This window comes from Caretta caretta, chromosome 22 (genome assembly GCF_965140235.1).
Source record: "Caretta caretta isolate rCarCar2 chromosome 22, rCarCar1.hap1, whole genome shotgun sequence".
NCBI classification, from domain to species: domain Eukaryota; kingdom Metazoa; phylum Chordata; order Testudines; family Cheloniidae; genus Caretta; species Caretta caretta.
Genome location: NC_134227.1, coordinates 21652994 through 21672336, shown reverse-complemented (window position 1 = coordinate 21672336; position 19343 = coordinate 21652994). Strand labels below are relative to the sequence as shown.

The 19343-nt window shown below is 45.8% G+C and overlaps 1 long non-coding RNA gene across 4 annotated transcripts in view; it reads right to left on the bottom strand.

The window, feature by feature from the left end:
* The window catches only part of LOC125625458 (uncharacterized), a 149700-nt gene that overhangs the window by 49022 nt on the left and 81335 nt on the right, over nucleotides 1-19343 (bottom strand). Inside the window, exons 1-3 of one of the 4 annotated variants that reach the window (XR_012665743.1) lie at nucleotides 10893-12072; nucleotides 9805-9896; nucleotides 8049-8561 (exon numbers count right to left, since the gene is read on the bottom strand). The exons of the other annotated variants lie outside the window; for them this stretch is intronic. This is a non-coding gene — a long non-coding RNA (uncharacterized LOC125625458). Of the gene's footprint in view, nucleotides 1-8048; nucleotides 8562-9804; nucleotides 9897-10892; nucleotides 12073-19343 lie in introns of those variants that run through there. 4 annotated transcript variants of the gene reach the window in all.

Genomic DNA, 19343 nt, shown 5'->3' with positions numbered 1-19343 from the left:
ATTTCTGTGACTCTCACTGAGCACTGTCAAGAAAGAAACACTCTCCTTTGCTAGGGGACTATATTTATCTCAAGCCAAGAAACTGACTTGGTGGTCTCCAGTCTGTCCCAGCTAACTTGTCTGCTTTTCATCCTCAACACAAGGCTAAAAGTGTGGTTTTTTTGGGAGTGGGGTTAAGGCCCTGAACTGGGACTCTGGATATCTGGGTTCAGATCCCTGTTCTGCTCATTATTTTTTATTTATTATTTTATTTCCATTGCAGTAATAACTGAGATTGGAGACCCATTGGGCTAGGTGCTATATGAACACATAGTTGGAGACAGTCTCTGCCCCAAAAAGCTTGCAATCTAAATAGAGTGCAGGGGGAGAGGAGGCACAGTGAGGGGAGGGGAATTGCACATGGTTACAGAGCAGGTCAGTTGCTGAGCCCAATATGGTATCTAGGTCTTCTGAATCTGAGTGTCCTAGCCACTAGACCACACTGTGTCCTTCTCAGATTCCCTGAGTGATATGGGGGTAAGTCATTTTACCTCTCAGTACCTCAATTCCCCATTGGCACAATGTGGACAATAGGCCTGCTTGGTTTTTTATGGGGTAGGGACTGTTTTAGTATGTTTTTGTACAGTACCCAGCACAATAAGGCCCTGATCTTGTTTGGGGGCTCTATGCTACCGTCACACATTAAATAATAAACTTGCTAAAACAAGAAGAGGACAAGTCCTATTCAACCATTGGAACAGAAGGTTTCAAGTAGCCCAATCCATTCTGCACATTCAGCTTTCCTTCAGGAGCTTCCATGGCCAATGCAAGGGAAGCATTAGGGGTAACTGGAGTGATATTTGATTAGTTGCATAGTGTAAATACTATGATAACAAAGCAACTCCCACGTTTCTTCATAAACCCAGTTCTTAGGCTGACTGTGTAGCAGTTCATGCATCTTTCCATGAATCTGCCTCATGTAAGCCTGGGCAGATTGATGGTTCTGCTCAGGGGTGTCAATCCCAAACTTGTCCTTGGTTTCAATTTTTTTAAAATCTATATTAAACCAGTGATGCACAGTAAATCTCTGGGGCTGCAAACCAACACTGGAAACAAGGTTTGTGTGAATGCCCCAACAGCTTGAATCACCACAGACTGACCCCACTGAATAAAAGCCTGCTGCCAATATGTGTCCTCAGGGCTCACCCCCTGAAGTTCTGAGGGAAACTCCTGCTAACTGATATCCCTATGGACAGATGCACAAAAGTTTGACCTGAACTCCCCAAAGTCTGATTGCCAGATGTTTGCACGAGCCCCTGGCAAACTGGGATCTGTATTGATATTCCCTGTGGGTTTGCACAAAATCCCTGTCCCTTGCCTGGCTCTGCTCCTGATCCTCTCCAGTGCATCGTTAACAGACTCAAAAAAATGTGTCAAAAGGAAAAGAAAATAGACTCTCTAGGGCCTGATTCTTCTCTGCTGTCTCTCTGCAACCCACTTGGAGTCCGTGGAATTGCACCTGCATAAATCTAGTGCAACATGGTGGAAAAGCAGGTTCTCTATCATCTGTACACTGCCAGCTGTTTGGGGCAGGTATTGTGATGCTCTCCACCTTTGGAAAACACCGGTCCCTACAATCTAAACAACCAACAATCATTGGATCAAATTCACCTCTGGTGTAACTCCATTGATTTTTCTCCTTGCAAAGCTGTAGATCAAGTCCATCCTCCTGCAGTGAAGTTGCTTCAGGGATGAATTTGACCCAGGGCATTCAGACTAGGTAAGCATCCAGGCTGAGGATGCTAGGATAGTGGAGGGCTCTGACTTCATTAGATTCTATTATAAAAGGATGATATACCATCTTCACAGATAAACACAACACTTAATGCAGAGGTTTGCTGGGTAGGGAAACTGGAGTGTTCTAGATGTTAGGTTTGTAGCTTTACAAAAATACTTTCTTATGGAACCCCAAACAACCACGATTGAATTAATATGAATGGGTGTTTCTTTTAATAAAGACTTCAGCACAAGCATTTCCTAAAAATGCAAATCTCAGTTGAGATTTATAATTAGTAAGGATGTGTGAAGCTAACAAATTATCAGCAAAGCCAAGCTCTCCACGGATAATTGCATAGATCTGAGCTCAGTGTCCCATCAGATCCTCTGAGCCTCATGAGTTCGGTGTCTCAGAGCTTTACTCACTATGTAACAAGAGGCAAGACTGGATGGACCACTGGACTTTCCAGCAAGGCAATCCTTCTGTGCCTGCATTTTTCTTTTCATTTGTAATATGGTAGCATCTAGGAGCCCTGAAAGGGCTCAGGACCCCATGACACCAGGCACCACACACAGATCTAGCAGAAAGACTGTCCCTGACCCAAAGACTTTACAATCTAGTATAGCGTAAGCCATCAGAATTCATTCAGAGTAGCCACACTTTCCATTCAAGGGCTATTGAGTGTCACAGCATTTCTGCCACTGCCTTGGAAATTAAGTCCTGGCATTGGAATACACACCCACCCACCCACCCCCCTTCATAGCCTTGCCAGGCCAAACAGAGAACAAGGAGCTCTTGAAATGGCCCAGAAGCCCCTCAAGTTTTAAGTGCAGGAACATAAGAATAAGAGGAGGGGCTGGCAGACCTCAGCTATGGCTACTGGTTCTCCAGACAGCCCTCAGTACAGCATTCTGAAAAACACCCCTTCTTCCCTTTCACGCAGCCTGGGCCATTACTCCCGAAGGAGACCCTGGTGCAATATTAGCTCCCTGATCACTGTCCCCCACTGGGAGCTGAGTGATTATTCATTACTAGCATTGCTTTCAGGTCCCTGGACTCATCTCTCCTAGGCCATGTCTGTATGGCCACGGCAGTGCACTGGTGCCAGGACAGCTGTGCCCTTGCAGCGCGTGTGGTGAAGATCCCATCTGGTGATGGGTGAAAACTCTCCTGTCAGCATAAGGAAACCCCCTCTGTGAGCAGCTTAAGCTAAGTGGGCCGGAGAAGCTCTCCTGCTGACAGAGCATCGTGCACACGAGCACTTACGTCGGTGTAATTTATGGCGCTTGTGGGGTGGAATATTCACACCCCCTGTGCGACATGAGTTTCGCGGACATAGGCTGTAGTGCAGACATAGCCTTAGACTGTGGAACAGCCCTTTGTACAAGGGGATCTAGGGGCAAACTCTCACACGGCGCGCTCCACTCACCGCTGGTCTGGCGCCTGCTCTTGGTCGCTCTGGGGGTTAGCTCTTGAGGTAGATACCCCTTCACACTGTTACACTCTCTCTCAGGGCTGCAGCTTCACGCCGGACCCTCAGCATCTCCTTTGTGACTTAACCCTCTGGGGTACTCCACTCTGCTCAGCGTTTCCCCTTCTGAGGTACAGTCCCCCTACTCACTGCCTCAGTTCCTTGGTGGCTAGTAAGGGAACTCAGGCCTCCTCTCTCCTCCAGGTTCCAGTCCAGGGACCCTCAGTGCCACAGTTCTGGGCTTCCTCTCTCTGCCCTTTCCCCGGACTGCTTCATACACTGTGGTTCCCCTTCTCCCTCTGGGTGTACCAGTCGCAAGAACCCTCCACCCAAGGGGTGACTGCAGACTCTCCCTAAGGCCCCCCCAAACACTCCTCCCTCTTCCTAGGGAGTGACTGCTACATGCATTCCTGCAGCCTGTCCCAGCAGCTTGTCTGTAGCCTGCTACCTGGCTTTATAGACTTGTCCTGTTCCTGCACAGGTGAGCCTCTCTCTAATTAGCTGCCTCCAGCCTAAAGCTCCCCTGTCTGCAGCCTAATTAGTTGATTGGGCCCACCTGGCCCAGTTCAGCTCTTGCAGGGCCAATGTGCATAAACTCAAGGGGAAGAAAAGAAATAACAGCTACAATGGAGACAAAGTTCTATTTGCTGGCATCTTAGAGTCCAACTGGACATCTGACCTGAACTAGTCAATCGGAAATATTACATTTTCTGAGTTTCTGATACTGCCACCCTTTTACTCCACAAATTAAGATGAAAGGTAAGAAAGGCTGGAAGAATTGGGCCCTAAATTGCCATTTAGACCAAGATTTATCCAAATCTGCTCTGCAATACAGCTGCTTTAGCATCACTCAAGAAATAGGAAATAGAATGCATCTCTTTGGGTATTTCTACCTTGTTCTTCTGGGTATCCGAGTGCTTTACAAATCAGACATCACATTAAAAAAGATGAGGTAATGAGGTTCATGGCCACTTGAATCCCTGGTGGAAGAGAGCCCAGCAATTGTGGGTCAGTTGCTGAGAAAGTTGAGTCCACTGCATTCACATGTCTCACCCACACAATTGTCATTCAAAAGTTTCCAGCCTTAGGATGGTGGAGAAATTTTGGAAAATCTGCACACTAAAAGCTCAAAACCAGGCAGGAAATTTAAAAAAAAATTAACTTATGAAAATCTCCTTATTTCTAAGCAAATCTCAAAGTTTTGGGGGTCTGATGTGATTTTGAATGCTTGGGGGTTGGTTATCTTGAAACCTGATAAGAGGTTTTAAAAATTTCAGCCCAAATGTATAAAGTGATCCTTCTGTGCCAATGTTTCCATCTCTAAAACATCCAGTGATGAGGAAGTTTTTACATGCCTCCTATTAGAACAGGCTAGACAAACACATGCCAGGGACAGTCTAGCTTTCCTTGGTCCTGTCTCAGCACCGGGGGATGGACTAGATGACCTCTCAAGGTCCCTTCTAGCCCGACATTTCTGTGATTCTATGTGGAGTCCTATGCCCAACAGGTGCTGAGATATTACAGTGATGAGCATGGTATAAAAACCTCTAGAGAATAGAACAGAACAGAGGATGTCACACACCATCCATATGGGAAGACAGGGACCATGGCAGAGCTGTCCTGCCCTGTGTTCTGCAGCAGAGAGACATTCAGAGGAATGAGAGAAATGAGCTAATTTAAATGGTATTTGAATCCCCACTGCGGGGCTCTTGCAGAAATGGAATTTGAATGGAGCAGCTGAGTGCAAGGTCGAGAGCTGAGAGCAACCCAGGAGCTGCTCTCCTCTGGCAGACTTATTTAAAATTTAAACCCACAAATTAAACAATTCTTTTTTTATGATAAGAGTCCATGTTCCGAGTCCCTGAACACCACTTCGCTCCGCGCAGCAATGCTGAGAAGCCCAACGCTGGCTGAAAAACCACTGTTCACAAACGGCTTACGGATTTCAAGAGCAGGTCTGTTCATTCCCAACCAGCCCACATAACCTCTCAAATCCCCTTTCTGTGCCGAAGCTGCTAGGCCGTGGCACTTGCTACTCCCACAGGACAGTGTTCTGCATGGGCCTTGGAGGAGGGAAAGGACCTGAATCTCTTCTCATTTATGCCAGTTTTACAAGGGGGGTAACTCCACTGACTTAATGCTGCAGTTGAGTTCCATTTTGTGTTTGTAGATTCATATTTAAAGCTGTGATTCAGAACAAAACTCAGGAAAGGAGGTGGGAGGAAAATGAGCCCTGATATTTTTATGCAGGAATTTTTTGTCACCAAATGTAACCTATATTTTTGTTGACTCCTTAAGTGCTTGTTCCTCTCCCATGCCCACCTGCTGCCCAGATGTAATTTGGTTAAATGGAAGTGGGAGCGTGAAAGGATAGAGATTCTAACCCATGTGTCTAACCATGGGCAAGAGTAAATGACAAGAACAAGAAATGGAAGTGTTTCACATCAAATAAAATAGAAATCAGACCGTATACAATTTGATGATGCAAAGAAAGATTTCTTTCCCAATACAAAGCAGAGTTGCTCTGTTTGTGTGAGGTCATTAGCAGGGATGGTAGGAAACTTTCACTGGAACTTTTTTCCTGTGGACAATAAGATTTTTGATTAAACAACTATTTTGGAGGAATGTCTGCTTTCCTCAAGTTTTTCATTTTGCCCCAAACATTCAAAAACCTTTTTGGCAAAAATGTTCAGGTTTTGGTTTTTTGGTGAAGTCAAAATTTTCTGGGAGGGAAGGGGGGAATTCATTTTCTGACCAGTTCTAGTATCTATCTTTAGGCTTCAGGACTTCATCCAGGCTTTAGCTTTTGAGGGCCATGAAGAAGTTGTCTCTGGGGGCAGGTTATCCCAGAACTGCAGGGTTTCTTGCACCTTTCTCTGAAGCAGCTGGTGCTGGCGTTGTTGATGAGAGGGCACTGGATTCTGGACAATGGTCTTATACAGGATGGCAATTCCTATGATGCTCTCTAGCCTGTCTGCACCTGGCACATTTGGCAGCATAGCTAGCCTATTCAATGTGAGTGAACAGTGATTAGTACAAAGAGCAGGAGCAAATCTCTGGCCTGGCAACTGGAGATAGTGTCCATTCCAAGCTAGATTCCTAGGCCTAGTTTGGTTTTCATGGCCCTGTTTAATCAGCTGTTCATTTACTGTATTCAACCAGTCAAAAACCAAGGCAAATCAACTGTTGCTCTTCTGCAATTTGCTTTCCTTGAGGTGGCAGACACCTATGAGAGACTAATTAACCTTTGGGGTTTAAGGCAGAGAGTTCTGTGTTTGTTAGAACCTGACTAGTTGAAGATTACTGTAAAATTTTAATTAAGTTATGCAAATTGTTTCCCCACTTATGTGCTATAAGATATCTGGCAGCAGTCTGTGTTTACATCCACGTGCAAACATGCACGCACACTCCACTCAGTCATTGCAGTGAGGGGAGTCTGCTAGTGTGCACTGTCTCCAGGACATAACACTCGTGATGCTTTCTGCTTTGATAATGGCATTGCTCCTCCTGCTGTCCCTAACTGTCTCCTGGTGCCATTGCACGAGGCTGTATCCTCTCCATGTCTTGTGCGCTCAGCCTCCTGCAGCCATCCCTCTCCTCTAACTTGCCCTAGCTCTGTATGGTGGTGGCAAGTTGGTGCTGACCCTCTGAGTAGCGCCCTCCGTTGGCAGGGCCCAGGAATGACTGAACAGGAAGAGCCAACTGCCATTGGTCAGGCAGTGGCAGCTGTCTCTGTGGGGCCCAAGCAAATGCACCAAACAGATATGGCAGAGCAGGTTATCAGCCTGGCACGGCCAGGTCCCAAATCTCTCAGGGCTGCTGTGTTTGGCACTTGATCAATAATGACAGCAGGAGCAAAATGACCCATGCACAGGGGCGGTGAATTACAGAAACAGCCCTTGCTGTGGCATTCTTAATGGTGTGTCTATGGGCACAGGGTGTCCGTGTGGGTGAGCACTTGTTACTCTCTATCTGACCACCTGTCTCAGGTATTTCTCGGGTGCCCATACCAAGGGATCTGAGCACTAGTGTGCAACCCTTGGTTTCTCTGACCCTGCAGGAACAGCTGCTGTTGTTGCTGGGTGTGCTTGCAGGGTGGAGGGGGTTGCCCCATGGTCTGCCCCACCATGGTAACACATGGTACTGGAGCCTCATGCCCTGGGCTTCCCATTGTGAGGAATTCCTCTACTGCGCTAGCCAGTCATCACAGTGGAGGACCCTAGATGGTACCTACAGTCACAGCTGGACAAACCATCCTGTGAGCTAACCAAAGCGTGAGAACCAGCCCTGCTCAGCTTCTCGTGGGGGTTTTCAAAAAACCAAACCCTGATCTTTCTTCTGTTTGGCCTGTGCACTTTCAGCAGCTCTTCTCAGCATAGCCCCCCTACCCCCATACTCCCTCTCCCTCATAAAAGTGCTGTGCCCCTCTACTGTCCCAGTGAGGAACAGGGAAAGGGCAGCTGCACTGAAGTTTAAAGGTAGGAGTCCAGCAGCTTCATGGTGTGGATCACTGGAAAAAGAGAGGGATCCACCGATGGACCCAGCTCCTGTCCAATCCCCTGGGCTTATCCTCACAGCTCAGTTCTCCATCTACCAGGAGTGGTGTGTAAACCCGCAACTGTGAAACCACAGGGCAGCATACAGGGATTGTGTATTATCCCTTTAAATAGTTTGGGACCCCTGAGGGCCTCATACAACTGCTTTCTATTGCATGAGCCACCAGAACCTGAGAGAACAGCAGTGCACATATGTGGGTGGCCTTGTGAGTTGGCGTAGTGCTAGGAAACACACTTATCTGGAACCCAACTGTGGTTTTCTCACCTCTTAGAGCTGTGTGGAGAGCACAGACACAACATGCTGGTTAGCCCCCTTGCTGGGGTTAATGGTGTGTGCAATCAGTGCACTGGTGGGATGGTTGGTAGAGCTGAGAGCTGTTACAGGGAATGATGCAGATAGAAGCATGCCCAAGCAGGTCCTCGTTTCAAAATAGGAGACGTCATAGGAGTCAGGGCTCCTGGGTTCTCTCCCTTGCTCTGCAATTGATGCACCGTGTGGCACTCACTTCTCTGCACTTCAGTTTCCCGCATCGATGAAGTCTAGGTTAATATGAATGCTGGGGACTGTGAGGATTCATTCATTAATGGCTGCAGAGTGTTCTGAGCTTCTCCAAGGCTCCATGAGATGCTCAGTGAGTGCAGTGCATTATTCGTTATCCTGATGTTAATGAAGATCTGTTTTTGCCAGAAAACATTTTCAAAAGAAGGGGTGCAGACCCTTCCCCCTCTGCATGTTGGGATGATCAAACACTTGCGTAATGCCTCTGGTATGATCTAACTTTTTAAAAAGAGAGTGAGCAAGAGAAAGGGAAAGAAAAGCTATTTTATTTCAATCCAAAACTATCTACTTTAAATACCCTTTTTATTACATTATCTGCATAGTAATACTAATAATAGATCGTGTTGGCAGCTCTAATGAGGCTGGAGAATATAAGGTTTCCAATAAAGTTAATTGTTGCCTTTTAATATTCTCATACATTTGTACATTGTTTTTCTCCTTTAAAGATTTACCCTCATTTCTTTCCTATTAAACATTCAAAAATGGCCCAATATCTGATGGGGAAAGAGTACATGCTCCTGGGGGCCACTCACTCAACAACTAACTTCTGCTTTCTGCCCCAGACAACATCTGCCCCACTTTGGGCTAATGAACTTGAAGGGGAGAGACTTTTTCCATTTTCTGAAGAGGGGGCTTGCATCTGACATTACAGCATGTGCAAAATGAGTGAAAGATCTCCACTGAGGTCAAACAGGACATTTCTGCAACAGATAAAAGTACTACATGGTGTGCTCGATAGGTGATTTCTGCATAGGAGAAGCCCAGGAGTGGTATAGCAGTGGGGGGTTGCAGGTCAGAATTGCAGAGCTGGCTAGCGCTTCTCTGCAATGAGAGCTCTGGCCCCCCTGTTTGCATGGCAGAGAAATGTATTAGCAGGCAGGTCTGGCCCTACAGGTAGGCGAGTGCCCAGGACACCATAGTCAGGGGGGTGCTATCAGTGCTTAATTTGGGCTGGGGCTGAACCAGAAGCTGCTGCTTTCCAGCTGCCATGGTCAAGAGGCAAGGAGCAGCGTGGGCCTGGGGAGTGAGGCCACAGAAGGGAGCTCAGGGCAATGGGAAGGGACCCAGGAGTGGCAGCGGGGGCTGGATGTTCTGACAGTAACCAGTGCCAGGTGCCCCAGAGGGAATGAACAGAACAGGTTGTCATTAAGTGATCCATTCCCAGCTTCTGGCAAACAGAGGCTAGGGAAACCATCCCTGCCCATCCTGGCTAATAGCCATTGGTGGACCTATCCTCCATGAATTTAAATTTTCAATGCTCTGAGGTCCCAGATGGCTTATATGTACCACATCCCTGGTCATTTGCTGACCTAACAGAATGAATGCAAGCCCATCATGACCCAACCCCATTTCCTTTCCTGCAGCCTCCTCATGCAGCTCCATCCAGGCTGTTTTTAGTGTTAGCTCTAAACTTCATCATAGCACAGGAGGAAGATGAGCTAAAATGGCAGCATCTCCATACCTTGGGGTTGATTTCTCATGGACATCTGCCACAGCTGTGTTAACCAGTAGATAGGTAGGACAACAGGAATCCCAGCTTGAGGTGCTTGCAGCCTAAGTACACAATGTATGAATGGAAGCATGGAGGCCTAGGATGTAACAAACAGTAGTGTAATGTCTGGCAAAGTCTTGCTCACTTCTTGTTAAGTCTGTTAGTTCTATTTGGAACTAGCTTGGGTGTCTGTTAGCACTTCCCATAGGGAGGGATGGGGATCAACAGGCCTTTTGGAAAAGGTGCATGTCAAGTGGGACTGGTGATGGACTAAGTCAGAGATGGGATTTGGATGATACCATGATGGGTGCCAACATAAGAATTCAGAGGGATGACAAACTGACAGATTCTTGGTGCCTGCAGATGCACAGAAAAGGCCCCAGAAATCAGAGTGTAACGCACGCACTTGGAGCCTGTATGGGTGGAGTGACGAGGATAAGCGGTAGGGTGAAGAAAGATGAGAGCTAGCACTGAGCTTGGCCAAACTTGCCTCTGAAATCGCTTGTTTCTTAGTTTCAGCTGAGTAGCCACGGAAGTTGGGCAATTCCTTTCCACTGCTCTGTTTTACTCAGAGGGTGTGTCCCTCAATTATTCCTGACCTATCTCCTCCTTTCCCTCACCATGTCGATAACCTACTACTACCGCAGCAGAATAATTTATAAGGGATCCCACTATTGGCTGTGCCTGAATTCATAACAGGTGGTTGGCTAATTAAGTGTGCTTTATGCACACAACACTGTTTTGCTCAATGTAATTGCAGATTCCATATAAATAATTCACAGAGAATTATTATACTGAGGACGTCACCTGCCGCCTCATAATTTGCTTAACTGAAATAGGCTTTTGCATCATTTTGCACTGATTTGCTTTAAGACCATGTACACAGCATCATTTAGAGGCAGGCTTCAGGGAAGATTACTTAAATTTAATTAAATTATGCAAATTATTTGTCCACTATGTGGGGAGCAAGTGTGGACAACACTACAAGATGGACTTTAAGGGTAGCAGATAGGAGCTTTAAAGCCAGGGCCTTAAACAAAACAACAAGAATATCTTACCTTTCATCCTGAAGGGGGTCCTAGTGCTTTTCACGAACAGAAGATAGGAATCAGTGCATCTGCTGCTGAAATGGATTATTGATTTGCATTATAGTAGTGTCTAGTGACCTTAGCTGAGATCAGGGCCTCATGGTGCTAGGAGCTGTTGCACAAACTTAAGAGTTTACAGGCTACATAAACGAGAGAGAAAAGGCGGGCAGGGGAGAGAAAGGAAGGATTATTCTCCCTGTGGGCAGATGTGGAAACAGGCCTAGAGGCACAGATCCTTCAAGGTATTGAGCCACCTAACTCCCATTGAAATCTGCAGTACTCACCACCAGACTCGTGCTGGAAGGGATAAAGCAGGGGCAGAGCGTGGGACTTTAGCGGCAGGATGTCTGGGTTCTACCGCTAACTCCCTGTGATCTGAGGCAGTCACTGGTCTGTACCTCAGTCCGCAAAGTGAGAAGAACGATACTGCTATTCCCTTCGTGGCCGAGCCCATGCTCTGTAATAGCGCTCCGTACTTTTATTATTAAGTACGGATCCAATGTTTTCTGTTAAGTATTCCTCTTTACTTCCTTCCTTCGACTGTTGTGCGATGCTGCTAAACAACTGCTGTGTTTCATTTGTTGCATTTCAGAGGTGGGTGAAGTGACCCCTCTGGTGAGTTTAAGTCTGTTGCATGATTTGGGATGAAAGGTGCTGTATAACTGTAAGACTCTCACCATCAAATACACAAACAGCAACACCACACAGCAGTTTAGGACAGTCCACTGTTAGGTGAAAGCCTCCATCAGGATTTATCCTGCTCATCCCCATCTGAATGGGCAACTTGGCCAGACACTCCCCATGCCTCACATGGGAGCACTGGCAGGTATTTGAGGTTTCCAAGCACTTGCTGTCACCACTGGATTTGGAGCCATGGGAGAAGCTGTGAAAATAGAATCGCTGAGGGAATTTAGGATGGAGGAGGGTAACACTTGTTGCTCTGGGAGAGCTGGCTTTGCACTTCAATTCATAACTAGGTAACACGACTTTACTGGCCACAATCTGTCACTCACTTAGAGGCGTGTTGTACCTCTGACTGTCGTGTGGTAGGACTGAGGGGCTGCGGCAGAGCTGTTGGGGGAGTTAGGACTAGGCTATTGAAGAAGGGGTTTGCCTATCAGGACTGAACTCTAGTGGCAGAAAAGGTTTGGGATTGATAGGAGCACGAGAAGCCTATCCTGGCATGACCCAAAGGCTCTCGCTCCCTTATTTTGAGGAGCACTAAGATTCAGCCCTACCATTGAATTAGAGGGTAAAATTTGGCACTGACTACTACTTCTGCCATCGCAATCTCTTTGTCTTGGTTGGAGATATTTCTCCCACACAGCAAGATGCCACAGTGATGCCAGATTCGCATGGAGGCCTGAGTAACCAGCCACCTTATCTTGTTGTAGCAGGCGGGCTTACTTGGACTGGCCCCTTGAGTGTGCCAGCAATTCATTCCCCACAGCTGGATAGCCCCCTCCCCTCACATCCGACTTTCAAGATTGTAGTTGCCATAGCACATTGGCTGCTCACACTGATAAGGGAGACAAAGAAACTTAAATTGTTCTTTGCTATTTCAGTGGGCACTCGCAGAGAAGGGGCTGGCAGCTAGGCAGAGAAGGCCATTCTAGTCCTTTTCCTCCTCTTCGTCGTCTCCGTCTCCTATTTCTGTCACTTGGACTTCATCACAGGGCCATGGTACTGACTGTTGGACAACCAGAGCAGGGGCGGGCAAAACCTTCATTGTTCTCAGGGCTGGGGCTAGAATCCCTTGATCTTAGGAGTGGGATCCATGGGTGGGCTGCAGGATCTCCATCTGGGATTCCCTCTGTGAATGTCACCACCAATTTCTTTACTCATGGATCAGGCAAGGAATAGAGACTCCTGGTCACCTGTGATGGGGAAGAGCACAAGAAATGGAACTGGATTGTCCTTCAGGATGGGCAGTGGTCATCCTCATGGTTTTTAGAGAGCATGTAAGGGGAGGGCGTCCAAGAGCACTAGTCACATCAACCAAAATATGCAAAACTGCATCCCACAAAGATAGCCCCCTCGGCACTTGGTGAAATCCTATCCCATTGAAGTCAACAGGAATTTTGCCACTGAGTTCAGCGGGGCCAGTGTTCCATCCTCTATATCTTGAAAATCACTGGGAACTGTAGGTGAAGATCAGGCCACTCTGAAGATCAGGCTGCTTAGTAAATGCTTAATTATGCATTTAAGTGCCTAACTGTAGGCACCCTTCTCCAAACAGTTTGGGCCATAACTGCTCTGTGTGTCAGTTTCCCCCTCTGCAAGGCTGATAAATAATAGCAGCTGCCTTGTGGGGTGTTCTGAGAATATGAATATTTGTCTAGTGCTTCAAAGGCATAAATTGCTGTGTGAGTGGTAAGTATTATTTTCCCAAACAATCACTTTCTCATGGGTATTTATTTTGTATCCAGCCTCTAGAATTTGTTATGACTCAAGAACTCATTCCCCGTATCTGACTGGGGTAAGGGGTTCCCTTAAACTCAGCCTGGCCATTCTGACTGTTTTGGAAAAAGGTGGTGGTGGTGGGGGGCTAGCTAAAAATCTTCCCCTTTGCCTCTCTTACCATCATCTTCATGCCCCTCCTCCACATGCTCTTTTTTACTACATCTGGTACCATGGCTACTGCCAGCTCCACCTCCATATCCCAGCAGCAGAGGGTAGGAGGACCCAGGCCCACCGTACTCCATCAGGTCCCAGCCCAGGGCCCTGTTAGTGGCAGGTGGTCCCGCTCCTGGGTCAGCAAGGAAACACATACACGCTGTCTCACTTGCCAGCAGTGCAACCGGACCAAAGTCTGGTTCCCCACGGCTACTTCCTACCCAACTCTGCCGTCGTTGCTCTGTCGACACCGGGATCCATCTTGCCACTTGGCAGTCGGGTGGCATCCTCTCCAGTAACTCCTCAGAGCCTTCAGCCTCCTCAGGCAGCAGGATGCTAGTCTGCTTGGCCGCTGGTCCAGGATCCCAGAGCGGGCTTGGCTTCCTAGAAGAGATGCCTACCTCCTTCCCTGTTCCAGCCCCAACTGAGCTACAGGGGCCTCCTTTTATACTTCCTGTCCTGCCCCACTACTTCTGGCAAAGGAGGCTGGGCAGCTTTGGCTCGACCGGACAGGATTGGCTCTGCCCACCAGGGGGAGGGTAGCAGTCCCTCACTCTTGAGTCCAGAGGAGACCACTCAGCCTCACTAAACACTGTCATGCCCTGATAGTTCTGGCTGAAGCCTGTGGCGGATTTGTAGCTGATCACAGGAGGACTTCACCTGTGTAGGGGACTCTGGAAGTTGCACAGAGCCACCACAACTAGCAGCTCCTATGCAACCCCCCATGGCCAGCAAACATGGGCCAGGCAAGTGGAGAATGGACAGGTTCTGTGTTAGCTTCTCTCTGAACACCCAGAACAATTCTTTTCTACATCCTAGGTGTTTACAGCCTTCAGGGTGTCTATTTCCTGGCAGGCAGGCTGCTTTCTGGCCTGTTGTGAATCTTTTCGAGTTTCCTCAGTAATTCCCAAGCAGGATCTTTGCCCCCTTCTGAGTCGCTAGGGTTTGTTTTTGTCATAAGGATCCCTATGTTTCTAATGAGCAGTTAATGAGCTGTCAATTACATACGCAAATCAGGGGAGCAGGCACTGAGAGCACTCTGTCTTGCAGTAAAGTGCAAACCTTTACCCCCAAACATTTGGGAACAACTCCTTCTACTGCTACTGATTCAGCTATCTTTTATTTTATGTTCGTTACCTATGGCATTGCATTGGAAAAGTCCAAGTACGCCGATTAGCTAAAATAATAATAAATAGCAAAAGTTAGCACCTTCCATCCAGGGATCTGAAATCAAGATAATAAAGGTGATAAGTAACAGTCAGCATGGATTTGTCAAGAACAAATCCTGTCAAACCAACCGAATAGCTTTCTTTGACAGTTGCAGTATTGCAAGCAAGATGCAAGAAGTAATTCTTCTGCTCTACTCCACGCTGATTAGGCCTCAACTGGAGTGGTGTGTCCAGTTCTAGGTGCCACAGTTCAGGAAAGATGTAGACAAATTGGAGAACATCCAGAGAAGAGCAACAAAAATGATTAAACTTTTAGAAAACATGACCTATGATGAGGAAAGATTGAAAAAATATGGGTTTGTTTAGTCTGGAGAAGAGAAGACTGAGAGGGGACATAACAGTTTTCAAGTACATAAAAGGCTGTTGCAAGGAGGATGGAGAAAAAAATATTCTTAACTTCTGAGGATAGGACCAGAAGCAATGGGCTTAAATTGCAGCAAGGGAGGATTAAGTTGGACATTAGGAAAAACTTCCTGTCAGGGTCATTAAGCACTGGAATAAATTGCCTAGGGAGGTTGTAGAATCGCCATCCTTGGAGATTTTTAAGAGCAGGTTGGACAAACACCTGTCAGGGATGGTCTAGATAATACTTAGTCCTACCTTGAGTACAGGGGACTGGGTTAGAAGACCTCTTGAGGTCCTTTGCATTCCTACAATTTTATGAATACTCCTCACAAAAGGGTTACATGAGTTAAACCCAGGAGAATGAGAGTGGCTAGAGAGAACCTCACTGAAGCACTCGGGGAGGTCTCTGAAATTTAAATCTACAAGCAGCTCCCCATTCTATCATTAAAACAAAGGGAGTGATCTTCACGAGAAGAAAGATTAAAACTGAATGTCATTTATCTCTCTATGGAGAACAGGTGCACAGAGCAGTTTTACATCTCTAGGGGTACTCTTTGATAACAAATGTACTTGGAGGAGCCATATAGACAGTAGTACAAACAAATGTAAGGGTAGAATTGATCTACTTGTAAGTATTGCTGGAATTAATTGGGGAGCAAATAAGAAAGTGCTCATGAGGCCATGTAGAGCATTAATAAGATCAGTCATAGATGACAAGAATCAAGTCTTAAGATCTGCATCCAGATTGGAGCTTAAGAAGTTAGTGAATTCACGCTCAAGCACTACGAATTGCCTGTGGTGCATTCCCTATACCACCCGTGTGTGTAATGCAGGTAGCTACTGGATTAACGCCTATCCGTGTAAGAACAAAAATGTTAGCTCTGATGTTCTGGACTAAAGTCAAGGGAAACAGAGCACAGAAGAATAGTGGACAAATATGAGTAATGTTGGGAATTAAGCAGATGATACAAAGCCCAACACAATGATCTCGCTCATGCTCTTGTGGTTAAAGTGTGGGTAAAAGAGTTGAGCAAAAAGGAAGGACAAGAAGAGAGTAAGATCCATAGTTGTGAGGTTGTAAATTATACCTGGAAAATCATCTCTCCGGATTTTGATTTAGAATTATGTAATCAAATAAAGGGGGGACGTGTCATCGTGTATGACAGATTAAGTTTGAGTTATATATGGCAAATGGAGTTGCCATGGCGAAATGTATAGTGATGGATCTAAAGATAAAAACAATAGTTGAGTTGGAGAAGCTTTTTACATCCCTGAGATTAGAGTTCAATCTAAGAGAATATTTAATTTTGTAGCCATTATGACAGCGGAATTGGTGGAAATAATGTTAGCATTAAACTGGATAAGGCACATACCGCCTACCGCAGCTGTTCTCTTTTTGGATTCATTATCAGGTATACTGGTAATTCAAAAGAGTACCTCAGAAAAAGCAAGAATGATCTAAAAAATGAAATATTGTTTTTTGACAGAGTTAGTACGCCTGGGTTAAATATAGTACTAGCTTGGATCCCAGCACATGCTGAGATCCCAGGCAATGAAATGGCAGAGAAAGAAGTGGAAAATGGTCTAAAAATGGAGACATTTATATAAAGATTCCTTTGAGTAAACAGGAATTATGCAGGTAAGTTAAAAAAGGAATGGCAAGAATTGTGGACCAAGTAGAAAAGAGATTCTATCAAGTGTGCCCCAAAATAGAGGATAATGCGCCATTCCAAAGTTCTGAAAAGATCAGTGAAGTGCTCATATTTAGACTGTTAACTAGCTACTGTGGTTTAAACAATAATTGGTATGTACTGAAGAGACACAGAGCTGGGTTATGTAACACCTCAGGTTAAATAGACAGTCAATCAGCTGATACAGGAATACAGGGAGCCATCCAGGAAAGACAGGCTCTTTCTGATGAACTTGGACGCTTTACGGTGACAGAATATACTGTGAAGGGGTTAGTGAGAGTGTTGGGAACAGGGGGTAATAGTAAAAAAGCTCTCCTAAATTTTTTAAAGGTAATAGAGCAGGGTAAGAGTGTAACAGCTTGGATGCATAAGTAATATAGTAGCTGGTGGTTATAGACTTGGTAGGCTGCATCCCCATAAAGCATAAGACAACTCCTCACATTTGCAGGAGGTGCTTAGTATCGTTATTCCCCCCGTACATGGGGAAACTCCACCAAAGAGAGGGGGAGTGACTCATCCAAGGTCACACAGTGTGTCAGGAGCAGAGATACTTAAAGGAAAAATTATTTTTCAGCTTACCTTTATTTTTTATTACATTGCAAGTAAAACAGAGTTATCAAAGAGTGTGAGTTTCTAACTAAATAGATTTTAAACTTGAGCTGGATCCAGATATGCTAAGTGATAAATAGTTATCAGAATAAGCTTTCAATGAAATTTACATCTAGGATTTTTCAATGAGTGTATGTGTGTATACACAGATTAGAGTTATAAATGTGTATATAGAAAGGCAAATACTTATGTAACAGCATACTGTCAACTTGTGGAACTTAATGCCCCAGGAAATCAGTAGGGCTGAAAGTGCAGTTCAGTTCCTGAAGGAATTTAATATTTGCATCAATGAATCTCACACAGCTACACCTGGTGGGAACTGGAGTAAAAATGTTACCAGGCACATCAGTTGTCATGCTGCAGCATGAGAGAAAGCCCATTAATAAAGGTCAGGAGGGAATCCCATCTTCAACAGAAAAGTATTCTATACGTAGCTACTTGCAATTGAATATTTTCCATGGAAGTACTATGTGGCACAGAAAACCAGTGATCTGTGTGGCATGAAAATGTCCATGATCCTGCTATTTGGATAGCCTAATGGGCCATTTTTTACTGTTTATTTGTAATATAAAGCTGCCTCATTTCTGGCATGGGTGCGCATACACAAAAATATGCTCACCAGCCTTTGGCACATAAAGTGTTAAACTCTGCCATGCTAAAGGTTAGCAAGAGACCCGACAAATGCCCAGTTTTACAATGGAGAGAAACATTTTTATCAGTAACCTTTTGAGAAGCTAGTTTAATTGCATGCTAACAGACATTCACAGAGAGCTGCTAGGAGTTACATAGAAGGGAAATGACAAGCACTTGAAGGGTTGTTAAAATTTGAACCTCAGCTTCGTGGGGTTTTACCTGGAGCACTGCCTGGGTGCCTGAAGCCGGCATGTACTCAGCAGCTGTTGGGATGAAAATCTGCTCATGCAGGTGTGATTGTATGGGGCTCAGGTACGTGCCAGGCTGCAGTATTGATGGCTAAAGGCTACAGGCGTGGGTTAAAACAGATACACACGTGTGCATCTTAACAGGGGGTTAATGTGGCAGCAGGAGACCTTTAACAGTTGTGTGATGGGAAGACGCTTGCTTAGAAGAATTCCACAAGCCCAGCATAGAGACGAGAGCTTTTCTTTTCAGTGCTGCAGTTGTTTGACATATGACATGTGTGTGACTGTGTGGAATGCAGAAGGAGTGTATCACACGCACGGCACATGTATGACGTGTGTGCGTGTGACTGATTGCAGAACCAAGGTATGAGAAAGAAAAATAAGATCAAAGCTCTCAACCAGAGATCTCACCAACCAGAAGCCAAACATCCACCAGGTATTGTATAAAAGATCAAGATTGGCTGCAGCTCTCCTCAATACCTGGTCCATCTGTCCAGATTTCATCACCTGCCCCAGCTGGGAGAGTCACAGTAGGGGTAAGGGTGGGGTAAGCATACCCCAAAGGTCTGGTCCAAAACAAGAAAGACTGCCATAACCTGTATGAAAGGGGTCACTTTCACTCTCCTCACGCCTGCCATCATCCCTATCTTTAACCCAGGGCTTGAATGCCATGATCATAACCAATTCTTCCAGTGGTACATCGATCATTCAGATGCATAATTTATGAGTTGTTGAGAGAGATGTACAAAGGCAGGAAAGAACATGTAGCCATAGCTTCATTGATCGCCGTAGCCCATGCCAGAAACCAGCTGCCTTAGATAATTAAATATCAGTGTTGCATTCAGATAATCCGTCTGGGGATTTAATTATGCTAAAGAAAGACTTTATACTAATGCTAAGCGTTGGTGTTGCCAGAGCATCTTTCACCCCAGGATCTCCAAGCCCTTTACAAACACTCATTAAACCTCAGAACCACCCTGGAAGATGGGTCGCTGTTATTATCTCCATTTTATGGGGTGTGGGGTACGGGAAGTTACAGTACAGAGAGAG